This window comes from Typopeltis vanoorti, chromosome 2 (assembly GCF_054136105.1).
Source record: "Typopeltis vanoorti isolate ZY-2024b chromosome 2, IOZ_Tvanoo_1.0, whole genome shotgun sequence".
Lineage (NCBI taxonomy): Eukaryota > Metazoa > Arthropoda > Arachnida > Uropygi > Thelyphonidae > Typopeltis > Typopeltis vanoorti.
Genome location: NC_143550.1, coordinates 73,907,465 through 73,923,077, shown reverse-complemented (window position 1 = coordinate 73,923,077; position 15,613 = coordinate 73,907,465).

Genomic DNA, 15,613 nt, shown 5'->3' with positions numbered 1-15,613 from the left:
ATGCGTTGTGACTCAAATAATTTTTAATAAAGATAGCTGTGCCGCCTCCACTAGAGTTTAGTCTGTGTCATATATAGAATTTAACCTCTTAGTCTTGGGTTGTTTGAAGGTCTGAGGTGGGATTCACTGATCAAGATTATGTCTGGATTGTATCTCTTTGCAAATTCTTGCAGCTCTAGAATTTTACTTGTTAAGCCATGCCATGCTGTTATCATGGGGGAATTCAGTTTGAATTTTTTAAACATTATAGAGAGCTGTTACTATGGATTGGGTTTCAAGATAAAATCTCTTTCTGGAAGATGGTGAGGTGCTTGCTTTCAGAATGTTGTATTTTTTATAAGTGAACTCTCGGTAGGTGCATAATAGAAATGATCACAAAAGAGCCCACATCTTAATTTAGGAGACGAAAATTATACAACAATAGTGGATATCAAAGATCCAACATTATTTCGAAGCCGATTGTCTGTACAAACATCGAAGATTTCGACATTTTGGACAGGTAGCTTATGAGAACAAGGGAGAAACAACTTGCTTTCTTAATGTTGTTGCCCTCTTAAGGTTTCTGAGGAGAATCAGCCAGTTGGAAACGGATCACAGGTCATTTCATCCTTTATCAAAATGCGTTAATAAAAAGTCGAATATACGGGTGCGTGTAGAGCGCTCATGTCTTTCAAGTAGTGCAAGCTAAGGCAATTTTGATGCCAAGGATTATATTCTAATAAGCTCTTTGGACAAAATTTCTAAACTTTCAAAGTTTCTACAGACATTCGGCATGGAAATAATATTAGGTATTTAATATCCACTATTTCATAAAATAAGCAGAAAATAAATTGTGACGTCACTGAACTGGAATGTCAGAACTCATGTCGTCCTTTAGGTCTGTTGGTTTGAGTTTTATTTATTTATTTATTTATTATTTTATTTTATTTTATTTTCAAAGCATAACCTTAAGGCTCTTTATGGCGTATCGCAGTTTACACATTTCTTCAACTATTTTATTCAAGATATGTTTCTTAAATGTTTCAGCTGAAGGTGAGATAGCTGGTCTTTTATGAGAGTACTTAAGTATTCATGGTCGAAACTAGGAATCTTTTTGTCCTTCTAAACTGACTAGAGGACATACTCATATGTAGAACCGGCGCTAGGGTCTTCGCCGCCCGTATGCAATTTCTATCTAAGCGCCCCTGTAACGATCCGGGCATGTGTGCTTCTTTTACAATAATAAAAATTTAAATTATTTGAAATTTCTTAAATAAATTTTGAGAGAACAGCCACACGTTGGTTCGCTAAATGTAACAAACCGAGGGTGTTGACTAGGCAGGATAATCATCAAAAACCCGTATATTCAAAAAATTCTCAAAAGTTAAAGCAAATTTTGATAAAGCCGCTTCACTTTAATCGTTGAATATAATGATACGGGGATTATAGCCTTCTCACCGACCCGAATCGCTAACAAAATTAAAATAAATTTTAATTAAAGTTAAACGGGTGCTTAAGGGTCAAAGCTGTATAACTGAGAGGAGACCTCCACATAGCCTTTAAAGGAATGCGGAGAACCGACCAGGGCTTCTGACCTAATGTCCAATCCTCACCTTCTCGTGGTGCACCCTGTTGGGTATCTACTTTGATACTGAACGAACGAGGATGGGCTGGCAATTTTTGGATTTAGCCGACCAAATTGTATTCTTATTGGTTAAACCAAAATAAAAAATGATGGTACAACATGACAAAATTTCATGCCGGCTGGGGCGTCGCCCGGTTAAACAAGGCCCCCGTTGTTTTCGCCAGGGAACCAGGGCGAACAGCGAAAAGTCAGCTACTGGAACAAATCTGAAAACAAACCCCAACTCAACATCACCAGAGTTAAAGATCGGTACTATCAACGTAAGAAGCCTGAATGGCAAAGAAATGGAGCTAGCTGAGGAATTAGATAAGTACCAGATCGACATAATAGGGGTGACTGAAACAAAAAAGACCAAAACTGGTGAGATCTTTCTGAGCAATAAATACAAAATGTTATATTCAGGCAATAACAATCAAGGAAAAGAAGGAGTAGCCATAGTATTCAACACAAAATACGAGGCTAATCTTCTTGAATGGCAGTCAGTCTCAAGTAGAGTAATGTGGGCAAATATGAGAATGGGGAACTGGACAATGAGACTTATTTGTGCCTATGGTCCCACAGAAGGTTCTACTAAGGTAGAAGTGGAGGAATTTTTTGAGGCTTTAGAAAAAGCAACTGACACAATGAAAAAGGAAAAGTTGGTCCTTGTTGGGGATCTAAATAGTAGAGTAGGAAATGATTGTGAGACATACAAAAATATTTTGGGAAAATTTGGAGAAAAGAGCAAAGCTAATAATAATGGCAAATATCTGTTGGATTTCTGCTCAGGACATGGACTGGTTATTACTAACACCATGTTCCAACATAAAAATGTGCACAAATTCACATGGAGAGAAGAGGCTAGGAATAAGAAAAGTCTCATTGACTATGTTATTGTTGATAGTGATGTTTTCTCCCTGGTGCAGGACACCAGAGTGTACAGAGGATTTGAAATTGGAAGTGATCACTATTTAGTCTTGAGCAGGATAAAATTGAATTTCATATTGAAAAGAATAACATGCAAGAAAGTTTTAAAGCGAATAAAAGTTGAGCAGCTCTCAGATGTAAACTGTAGACTAAAATACAGAAATTTTATTGAAAAGAAAATGAAAGAGTTTGAGAACAGGAATCAAACCTTGGAGATTCAGTGGCAAACTCTGAAGGAAACATTGATTGATTCTGCCAGAGAGGCATGTGGTGAGGTTGTGTGCAAAGATAAAAAAATCAGAACTCCCTGGTGGACACAGGAAGTTAAAGAGGCAGTGAAGGAAAAGAAGAAAGCATATCAAAAGTTCCTGGCAAATAAGTCAGCTTTTACTCTTACAGAATACAGAGACAAATGTAAGAAAGCTAAACAGTGTGTAAAACTAGCTAAACAAAAGTCATGGGAGGACTTTGGCAAGAATATAGAAAATAAATATCAAGAAGGTGGCAAAATATTCTGGAGGTTGTTGAAGAAGCTTAGGAATGGAGGAAAGAGTGCTGTAAAAGGAATTAGAGATGATAAAGGTGAAATGAAAACAGGAGAAAAAGATATCCTTGAAGTATGGAGTAATTACTTTGAAAAACTGCTAAATGAAACAAGCAGTGATGACAGCACAGTGATAAAAAACACTGACCAGGCATGCAGTCAGGAATACATATCTATACTTGAAGTAGAAAAAGCCATCAAAGGCTTGAAATGTGGAAAGGCAGCAGGAGTAGATGATATTCGACCAGAAATGCTGAAGTATGGTGGTATAAGAGTCTTACAGTGGCTGCACTGCATAGTTCAGAAAGCCTGGACAGAGGGACGAATTCCCGATGATTGGTGTAGAGCTCTCATAGTAGTACCCATATATAAAAAGGGAAATAAAACTAAATGTGAGAATTACAGAGGTATTTCCCTACTGAGTGTTCCTGGCAAGATCTATGCAAGTATACTTGAGAAACGGTTGAGAAGAATTGTGGAAGAAAAGCTTGGTGAAGAACAAGCTGGATTCAGGCCAAATAGAGGCTGTCAGGATCAGATCTTCACTTTACGACAAATAGTCGAGAAAGCATGGGAATATAACAAAGATCTGTATTTAAGTTTTGTCGATTTGGAAAAGGCATATGACAAGGTGCCAAGAGAGAAGCTATTCAATACGCTGCAGTTATATGGTGTCAATGGGGCATTATATCAAGCAATACTTAGTCTTTATTTGAGTTGTGAGTCAGCAGTTAGAATTGAAGGAAGTACAGGAAGATGGTTTAATGTTAAATCTGGTGTGAGATAAGGATGTACATTATCCCCTCTGTTATTCATTATCTATATGGATCACATTATGAAGGAATGTGGTATTAAACCTGATATCAAAATTGGAGATGTTAATGTCAGCTCTTTGCTTTATGCGGATGATGTTATACTTCTAAATAAATCCGCTACAAGTCTGCAAGATTCTCTGACTAAATTGAATAGCTGTTGTAATAGATATGGTATGAAGGTCAGCAATAAAAAGACAAAGACAATGAAAATAGGCAGAATCATTGAAAATGTCAACTGTGTTGTGAATGGAGAACCTGTGGAACAAGTAAAACATTTCAGCTACTTAGGCACAATTTTTACTGAAGATGGTAAACTAAATATAGAAATAGACAACAGAATCAGCAAAGCTGGTATCGTGGGAAGTCAATTGAATAAATTCATATGGAATAAGAAAGAAATTAGTCGGAACACTAAATTAGCTGTATACAAGACTGTGTTCAAACCAATTTTAACTTATGGATCTGAGAGCTGGGTCAGAAGTAAAACACTTGACCAAAGACTAGAGACCGCAGATATGAGAGTCCTGAGAAAGATTAGAGGCGTGAACAGATGGCATCAATGGCAATATCATATTAAAAATGAGGATATTAGGAAAGAACTTGACATTGTCAGCATCCAGGAATGCGTTAGCAGAGCTAATCTCAGATGGTATGGTCACTTAAATAGAATGGGAGAGGAAAGATTAGCAAAACAAGTGTTCTCTGCCAGGTTGGCAGGAAAACGACCCAGAGGAAGACCAAGATATAGGTGGATTGATACGGTACAAAGTGCCTTAGACGATAGAAATATAAGATCTGATAATGTTGGAGTCTTGACAAGTAACAGACTGATTTGGAGGAAAATTGTAGATAGGAAGTTAGTAATGATGTAATTTTTTCATGTAGTACTGTCATATCCTGTACACCCCTTGAGGGTACATGGCAGGAATTTGATGATGATGATGATTAAAGTTAAAATTTATTTGAACTAAAGTTTAAAAAATTCTCGCATTTTACAAGTCATTAAATTCTTAGTAACTTATAAAAATGTTTTAATAATTTTTATAAGTGGATCTATCTTTTAGGAAAATAAAAGAAACTCAAGATAGATGAGAAAATAAGAAAAGAATTCAGAGATAATTAAAACATTTGATATAAGTACAGTATTCGAAAAATAACATCTTTACAGAATAACAGAAAATAAATTAAATTACATAAATATACTTGAATTTTTTTTTATTAAAATTTCAAGGTTTTTAATTTCATATTCACAAAATTTGCAAGAAATAATGGTGTTGACGTCTAATTCCGTACATATATCATTTTTAATAGCTATTAACGCCAAACTAACAAGCCTTTTTATGTGACATTCTTGTTCTTAAGTAGGTTTTAATCAATTTCAACTTGGGAAAGGAACGTTCACCGCTCGCTACACTAACAGGTAAGGTTAATAGTATTCTTAACATGTTCATTGCCAATCACGCGATATTGCGTGGACGTCGCTAACTAAATAAAAAAATAAAAAAAATTTGGCCACCACACGAAATTCCAATTTTCAGCTTGGCAATAAACGATACGCGTGATGCGAGCTCTCACCAAACGGCCGATCACGCGTTATCGCGTGGACGTCGCTAACTAAATAAAAAAATATAAAAAAATTTGGCCACCACACGAAATTCCAATTTTCAGCTTGGCAATGAAAGTGTTAAAGCAATTGAAAACTTGGGGAAAGATAATTTATTGGACACAATAAAATTAAGAATATCGAAAGGGTTTTTGAATATTTAAATTATCCTTCCGAAAAATATCCCGGAAAGCACATAACTCGTCATATAGTTCTAAGGCATTTACATCTCTATTGTCGCAGTCCTTCTAGAGAATCTCTAAATCGTCACAATTTTTTCGTAAATCGTTATTAATTTGTAGTAATCTATACAAGAATTGAAATTATCATAGTATGTTTTTAGTTGTTCAAAATGTTCTGTTAACAAACACATTGCAAGGTCTATAAGTGTATAAAACATATTCACTCTAAATTTATCTTCTGGCGATTGTGGCGTTTCGTCATGATGCTCGTAGTCAAATTGTCGTGTCTTTCATCTTTCGTCGTCGAACTTCCGTACCAATTTTAAATTCTTGTTCTCCATCCACCTCTTCACTCAGTTCTTTTGCCGTTTTTAGAACTTCTTTAAAATTTGTATCTGATCGATACTCTTGTAAGAATATTTTTAAGTTTTCGATAGATTCCAAACTCAGCAAGTGTAATGTTCATATTTTTGTCTTGAAGCATTTTACTCACAGGGTTTATTCTGTTAAGTAAATCATGCCAAGTTATAAGAGAGCAAATAAATTTGTAGTCCTTTATTTTAGCACATAATGTTAGTGCTTCATGCTGAGTTTCTTTATTAAAATTTTCATTATTTAAAATTTCAAAAAGTGCATCATAAATTTCTCCTAACTGATATCGTATAGGGCTGATTGCATTAATTTTACTTTCCCATCGCGTTTCTGATGGCTGTTTCAATGTTAGTTTTTTTACAAACTTTAAAAGGATTGCCAAACGTTTGTAAGAGAATAAAAAGAAATTTTATATTTCTTGAATAATTGCATAGAAACTAATTGTATCTGCATTCACTTTGGCTGCATATCGTTAATGATTAAATTTAGAGTATGAGCAGCACATGGCACGTAAAACAATCGAGGATTTTTGTTCAAAAGCAAATTTTGGAGCTAATATTTTTTCCTTCCGTATTTGCCCCATTTTCATACCCTTGACCTCGCATGTCTTCAATGGGAATGTTCCATTTTTCCAGTTGTTCCATTATTGTTGCACATAAACCACGTCCTGTGGAATCTGATATATCTGCAAAATCTAAAACGTTTTCCCTGATCTTGACAATTCCATTGTCACAGGCAACAAAGCGAATAATAATGATCATTTGTTCTGTTTTACTTGCATCAGGTGTGCAGTCTAAAATTATGGAATAATATTTAGATTTTCGAATTTATAATAAAATTGTATCCTGATTGCGTTACTTAAAGTTTCCAATATTTCATTTTGACGTTCTTTACTCAAACAATGTACCCTAATGTATTCGTTGTAGGGCCCTTTCAACATGAGCTTCCATAACGGGATCAAACATAGCAAACAGTTCGACTAATTTTAAAAAATTGCCGTTACTCCTTTCATATAATTTATCAGATGATCCGCGAAAAGCTAAATTTCGACTACCAAGGAATTTTATAATTTCAATCAAGCGTTTTAAAACACTCGTCCAATGTTTTTTTTTTTTTCATTTCATACATGCTTTGAGTCTGGAAATCAATAGAGGTTTGTTTTTTAAATTTTTATCAAGTTCCTTCCATTTAAAGAAATTTTTCATGTGAGTTAAACTAGCCGCATGTCTATGTAAAGTTGTACTTACATTTCTCCAATCGTTATAACCTTCTACAAGACTCAGTAGGTGATTCAGTTGATTTAGTAGGTGCGACAAGTTTTCAACAAAAGCAAAAAACCGAATTTAAAGTTTCGGAATAAATGAGCCATGTTCTTGGCTCGAGTTCCCCGTTTTCCATTCTTCTATTATAATACGTGTCGCCAAATTTACGACCATATGTATCTCTGGGATATATTATATTTTTCTTTTGAACAGGCCCCATTTCAATTAAAACATCTCGTAATTTTTCATCAATATTTCCCTATTCACCTGGATCGTCTAAATTCACAGAGACTAACAATGTGTTAGTTTCGTAGTCAAATACAACTAAATCTTCTCCTAACTGTTTTTCACTTAAATGATGCGTCTTGTTATCTTGTTCAATAGTTGCAATAGTACTTTCATGCAAACACGGTTCTTCAACTCTGATTTCTGATGTATCGAGTTGGTTACAATCTGCATCAGAATATTTTAATATTTTAACAAATTTATTAAGAGCCTCAGTTTGTTTCTTAATATCTGCTTCTTTTGCAGCATGATGCTTACAAAATTGCACCGGATAACTTTTTTTTTTAAATTTTTGATTTCATTTCTATTTTATACGCACAACAAATTATTCCACAACACGACACAGAGACGAAATAATAGTCCGCACTGCGCTACTGTCAGTCGCCCACTGAGATGCGTACCATATGACTGGTTAACTAGCAAGAAATGTTTTGTAGGAAAATTCGTTTCTGCGCATAAAAACCGTTCACAGTTTCACTTTAGATAGACTGCAGTAGACACAACATCTGCAGGCAAGCATTTAGCCTGCTCTCGCTGCAAAATTGTAAACAGCAGGCTGATCAAAGAGGCGGCAATATACCATTTTTTTTAATTTTTATTCGGTGTATCCGGCCTTATTTATTTTAATATTGATCATTCTAAGAATTTTTTGTTTTTATGATAAAAATTTTGTTTCTTAAAAATGAACTTATGAATCGTTCCCCGGCGGCGGCGACCCCTTCGTAACGATGCCCGAATATACCGCATGCTCTGCTTGCCTGCTTCCACCGGCCCTGCTCATATGCATTTAGATATAAGACTTTGTTCCTAAAATTATAGTCAACGAAACTTACAGGTGTACCAGCGGCTATTGCTATTATTTCAATTACCATCACCGATCACAAACACTTTATCTTAAGCCCTTTTTTAAATCGATGAAAAGGAAAGTTGAAAAAATGTACCACACAACCACAATTATATTCTTGACTCTCTCAAAAAGCAATGCAATACTCAACTCGCATCCCAAAATTAAATCATGAGTGCTCGGCCGCTACTTCGTTTGACCGAGCCGAGCATGAGGAGATCACGGGTATCATGTATTGGCGATCACTGCAGATGCTCAGTCATAGATCGAATGCAATGCGTAGTGTGTATTGTCAAATCGTCTACTCAACTCGCATCCCAAAATTAAATCATGAGTGCTCGCCCTTCCTTCCCCCAAGATTAAATATCTTGAGTGCTCAGCGCCCTCCAAGATTAAATCCTGATTGCGCCACTGATGCATATACATCACGGGTGTTCGACAATTCGGCTTAAATTAAGGTTTATGAGTAGAATTATACTGATGATATCTTTATGTTAGTTCTAACAGAAATACTCGCTATTAATAATTTATTAATAGCGAATATTTCTGTTAGAACTAACATAAAGATATCATACATACACACTGTAAGTACAGTGTATACGTGTTTGGATAAAATATCCAAGTTATGGTAAAAATTTAAAAAAAAATTAAACATGAAACAATATTGTTTGTTATCGATAAAATTATACAGTTTGATATAATTCAAAATTCATTAAAAATAAAATATATTCTTCTTGTTTTCTTTAATGAAAAAAATATTGTTTATTATTGATAAAATTATACAGTTTAGTATAATTCAAAATTACTTAAAAATAAAATCCATTATCATAACCCCAATAATGTTTTAAAATAAAAACTAACAAATGTTATGTCTTTAATTGAAATGTCCAAATATTTAAAGAGACGGATTAACACGATAAGAACTACGAACTCTACTACTGGCGCAAACTACATATAAAGAATAGCGGAACAGCGCGACGGACAGTGCCGCATTACGCTAATAGCTCGCATCTCACTATGAGATGAATATGCTTCCGCGCGTAGCAATATGGCACTGTGGTAAACACAGTGCTGCTAGCGTCCTTCGCCCTTCTAAGTGCTACAAGATGGATTTTTATTATTTTTTATACAAAATAAGAAAATTGTATAGGATTGTTGATGATAAATTAAATATTACAAGCAAATATAAATAAATTAATAAATATATTTATATATCGAGAAAAATTGGGGGTGCTGCAATTCCGTAGTGCCTATGCACGAACCTCCCCTGTCCAGGAGAGATCGAATTTCGTCCCCAAAACCGGCAGTGCACATCTGGAACAAGAGCCTCTATTATATAATTTTTTAAAACAGAATTTTACAACAAAACACTCAATAAACTTATGATTCTTTAAAGACACTTGTGACATTAGAATTATAATATATAGACACGTTTACGGGATGTTTAAGAATCAAAGCTGTATAACTGAGAGGAAACTTCCACATAGCCTTTAAAGGAATGCGGAGAACCGACCAGGGCTTCTGCACTAATGTCCAATTCTCACCTTCTCGTGGTGCACCCTGTTGGGTATCTACTTGGATACTGAACGAACGAGGATGGGCTGACAATTTGGGATTTAGCCGACCAAATTGTATTCTTATTGGTTAAACCAAAATAAAAAATGAAGGTACAACATGACAAAATTTCATGCCGGCTGGGGCGTCGCCCGGTTAAACAAGGCCCCCGTTGTTTTCGCCAGGGAACCAGGGCGAACAGCGAAAAGTCAGCTACTGGAACAAATCTGAAAACAAACCCCAACTCAACATCATCAGAATTAAAGATCGGTACTATCAACATAAGAAGGCTGAATGGCAAAGAAATGGAGCTAGCTGAGGAATTAGATAAATTCCAGATCGACATAATAGAGGTGACTGAAACAAAAAAGACCAAAACTGGTGAGATCTTTCTGAGCAATAAATACAAAATGTTATATTCAGGCAATGACATTCAAGGAAAAGAAGGAACAGCCATAGTATTCAACACAAAATACGAGGCTAATCTTCTTGAATGGCAGTCACTCTCAAGTAGAGTAAAGTGGGCAAATATGAGAATGAGGAACTGGACAATGAGATTTATTTGTGCCAATGGTCCCACAGAAGGTTTTACTAAGGTAGAAGTGGAGGAATTTTTTGAGGCTTTAGAAAAGCAAATGACACAATGAAAAAGGAAAAGTTGGTTCTTGTTGGGGATCTAAATAGCAGAGTAGGAAATGATTGTGAGATATACAAAAATATTTTGGGAAAATTTGGAGAAAAGAGCAAAGCTAATAATAATGGCAAATATTTGTTGGATTTCTGCTCAGGACATGGACTGGTTATTACTAACACCATGTTCCAACATAAAAATGTGCACAAATTCACACGGAGAGAAGAGGCTACGAATAAGAAAAGTCTCATTGAATATGTTATTCTTGATAGTGATGTTTTCTCCTGGGTGCAGGATGCCAGAGTGTACAGAGGATTTGAAATTGGAAGTGATCACTATTTAGTCTAGAGCATGATGAAATTGAATTTCACATTGAAAAGAATAACATGTAAGAAAGTTTTAAAGCGAATAAAAGTTGAGCAGCTCTCAGATGTGAACTGTAGACTAAAATACACAAAGATTATTGAAGAAAAAATGAAAGAGTTTGAGAACAGGAATCAAACCTTGGAGAATCAGTGGCAAACTCTGAAGAAAACATTGATTGATTCTGCCAGAGAGGCATGTGGTCAGGTTGTCTGCAAGGATAAAAAAATCAGAACTCCCTGGTGGACATAGCAAGTTAAAGAGGCAGTGAAGGAAAAGAAGAAAGCATAATAAAAGTTCCTGGCAAATAAGTCAGTTTGTGCTCTTAGAAAATATAGAGCAAATGCAAGAATGCTAAACACTGTGTAAAACTAGCTAAACAAAAGTCATGGGAGGACTTTGGAAGGATATAGAAAATAAATATCAAGAAGGTGGCAAAATATTCTGGAGGTTGTTGAAGAAGCTTAGGATTGGAGGAGAGAGTGCTGTGAAAGGAATTAGAGATGATAAAGGCGACATGAAAACAGGAGAAAAAGATATCCTTGAAGCATGGAGTAATTACTTTGAAAAACTGCTAAATGAAACAAGCAGTGATGACAGCACAGTGATAAAAAACACTGACCAGGCATACAGGCAGGAATACATATCCATACTTGAAGTAGAAAAAGCCATCAAAGGCTTGAAATGTGGAAAGGCAGCAGGAGTAGATGATATTCGACCAGAAATGCTGAAGTATGGTGGTATAAGAGTCATACAGTGGATGCACTGCATAGTTCAGAAAGCCTGGACAGAGGTACGAATTCCCGATGATTGAAGTAGAGCTCTCATAGTACCCATATATAAAAAGGGAAACAAAACTGAATGTGAGGATTACAGAGGTATTTCCCTACTGAGTGTTCCTGGTAAAATTTATGCAAGTATACTTGAGAAACGGTTGAGAAGAATTGTGGAAGAAAAGCTTGGTGAAGAATAAGCTGGATTCAGGCTAAACAGAGGCTGTCAGGATCAGATCTTCACTTTACGACAAATAGTCGAGAAAGCGTGAGAATATAACAAAGATTTGTATTTAAGTTTTGTCGATTTGGAAAAGGCATATGATAAGGTGCCAAGAGAGAAGCTATTCAATACGCTACAGTTATGTGGTGTCAATGAGGCATTATATCAAGCAATACTTGGTCTTTATTTGAGTTGTAAGTCAGCAGTTAGAATTGAAGGAAGTAGAGGAAGATGGTTTAATGTTAAATCTGGTGTGAGACAAGGATGTACATTATCCCCTCTGTTATTCATTATCTATATGGATCACATTATGAAGGAAAGTGATATTAAATATGATATCAAAATTGGAGATGTTAATGTCAGCTCTTTGCTTTATGCGATGATGTTATACTTCTAAATAAATCCGCTACAAGTCTGCAAGATTCTCTGACTAAATTGAATAGCTGTTGTAATAGATATGGTATGAAGGTGAGCAATAAAAAGACAAAGACAATGAAAATAGGCAGAATCATTGAAAATGTCATCCGTGTTGCGAATGGAGAAACTGTGGAACAAGTATGATTTTTACTGAAGGTGGTAAATTAAATATTGAAATAGACATCAGAATCAACAAAGCTGGTATGGTAGGAAGTCAACTGAATAAATTCATATGGAATAAGAGAGAAAGTAGTCGGAAACTAAGTTAGCTATACAAGACAGTGTTCAAACCAATTTTATCTTATATATCTGAGAGCTGGGTCAGAAGTAAAACGCTTGACCAAAGACTAGAGACCGCAGATATGAGAGTCCTGAGAAAGATTAAAGGTGTGAACAGATGGCATCAATGGCAATATCATATTAAAAATGAGGATATTAGGAAAGAACTTGACATTGTCAGCATCCTGGAATACGTTAGCAGAGCTAATCTCAGGTGGTATGGTCATTTAAACAGAATGGGAGAGGAAAGATTAGGAAAACAAGTGTTCTCTGTCAGGTTGACAGGAAAATGACCCAGAGGAAGATCAAGATATAGGTGGAGTGATACGGTAGAAAATGCCTTAAACGATACAATTATAAGATCTGATAATGTTGGAGTCTTGACAAGTAACAGACTGATTTGGAGGAAAATTGTAGATAGGAAGTTAGTAATGATATAATTTTTTTCATGTAGTACTATCATATCCTGTACACCCCGTGTGGGTACATGGCAGGAATTTGATGATTATGATGATGATTATGATGAGACACGTTTACACAAGAATGTTATTTAATTTGCCATATATTTCAGTCTGAAAATAACAGATCATCTCCAATGGCTATATAGGAATAGTTTTAAAAACAAGGTGGAATACTAACAACTGATCATTCACAATAGAACGAGCCGCGTGATGTTATATCGCTATGTATTAATTACATAGGAGTAAACATTTTTTATCAGAGTAATGATTAAATTTAAGATATTAATTCACAAATTCATATAATAATCTTAAATATCATTAGACTAATATAGGAATTTTAAAATAAATAAATAAATAATGTGTTATCCTGATTAGACTTTCCCAAATTTTTGATACAGATATATAGTCATTACGATTCAAGTTAGGGCGATGAAGGCCTCCACACTTTCTTTAAATAAACGTTCAAATTTATAGTGACACCTGTGTAAGAGGCGAGTCGTGGACCAAAGGATGTTGTGGTTTGTCTTTATTTCATGCTGAGTTAATCCAGACTTCTCGGATTTGTTGTGTTGAATGGATGATTGATGCTCGAATTCTTTTTTCTATTGAGCGTCCAGTTTGTCCAAAGTAGGAAAGATTTCAGTAGGAACTTGATACACATCAGGTATAGAAATAGCTGAGCGTTTATCTTTATAAGATGGAAAATAGGTGAATAATTTATTAATAGGTATATAAGTGGCTGTTAAATCATATTTCTTCAGAATTCTTAAAATTGGTTCTGAAATCCCGGAAATGTAAGGAATTGGAACTCTACGTATTGAATCTTGGCTGTTTTGGGTTGGATTGTAAGAATCGAAAAATGTTGTGTACCCTTTTCGGAGAAGCCATTTAATTTCATGTGATGTTTGATAGTCGAAAGTTCTTTGTGTTAATAAATCAGAAGTTGAACAATTAGTTTTGGCCCGTCGGATTAACCATTTTATGATTCCTGTTTTTTTGACAAGGATGATGGGTAGATTCTTTGAGAATATAACGACCTGCGAAAGTGGGTTTTCTGTAGACTGTTGTTGTAAGAATACCTAAAGGTGAACGGATGAAGAGGACGTCTCAGAAGGATAACTCGTTGTCGTTTTCAATCACCGTGGCAAACTTTATACGAGGATGTAAGGAATTGATTCTGCTTAAAAGAGCAGGTGAGGAGTCTCTGTTATGAGGCCACACTGCAAAGAGGTCGTCTACATATCTTACCCAAAAGGATGGTCGAGGGAATATAAATGAGAACAAAACTTCTTCTATGTGTTCCAAATAAACCTTGGCTAGAACAGGTGAAAGTGGACTTCCCATGGCTGTTCCTTCCACTTGGTTGTAGAATTTGTTTTGACATAAGAAATATCCAGAGTGCATGACAAAATCAAATAATTTTAAAATATCTTCTGGGAAGATGTCAGCATGTAATTCTAAAGTCTCTTTGAGAGGTACATTAGTATATAAAGATTCTATATCAAAGCTTACCATAAGATCTGTAGGTTGTAATGCGCTATTTTTCAATTTATTTAGGAAATCAAAAGAGTTTTTTTAATAAGGAGCTAGAGTTGCCTATATGTGATTTCAATAATTTCGCTACACATTTGACTATGCGATAAGTAAGTGAATCAATACAATCCACTATGGGACGAAGAGAAATGTCTGTCTTGTGTATTTTAGGTAGACCATAAAACCTAGGAGGCCTTGCAAAATGCGTTTTTTGCCTTTTAATTGTGTCTACATTCAAACTTATGACCTCATCTAGAAGGGAGTTTAATTTCTTCAGTTGTCTGTTGGTTGGATCGTGGTTGAGTTCTTGGTATGTTGAGCGATCTCGAAGTAAAAGAGAACGTTTTCTTCTATAGTTTGAAGAGTCCATAATTACTGTCGCTTTCCCATTGTCAGCTTTAGTGGTGATAAGGTGACTGTTGCTTCTTCTTAAGGAATGTAGAGCTTTCTTTTCAGAAGGAGATATATTCGCAGGTGGAAGCTTGGCTTTAAGTAGCGAAGAAGCAACTTCTAGGCGGAGAGCATTAGCTTTTTCACTTGAAATATGACTACGGTTCCGTTCGATGTTAACCAGGAAATCTAGATATGGAATCTTTTTAGGGACTATAGAGAATTCATGTCCTTTTGAGAGGATGAGTGTTTTACTACTAGTTAAAGGGCGACTGGATACGTTGACGATCCAATTATCTGGAACTTGGAAAGTTCCAGATAATTGGAACTTTCCAAGATGGAACATTTCCATCTTCTAAAGATAAGCGCTCAAGTATGTCTCTACCTGGTGTGTATCAAAATTCCTTGTAACTGCAATCTTTGCTACTTTGGACAAATGGATGCTCTATAGAAAAAAGAATTCAAGAGCATCAATCATCCATTCAACACAACAAATCCGAGAAGTCTGGATTAGCTCAGCTTGAATAGAGACAAACCACAACATCCTTTGGT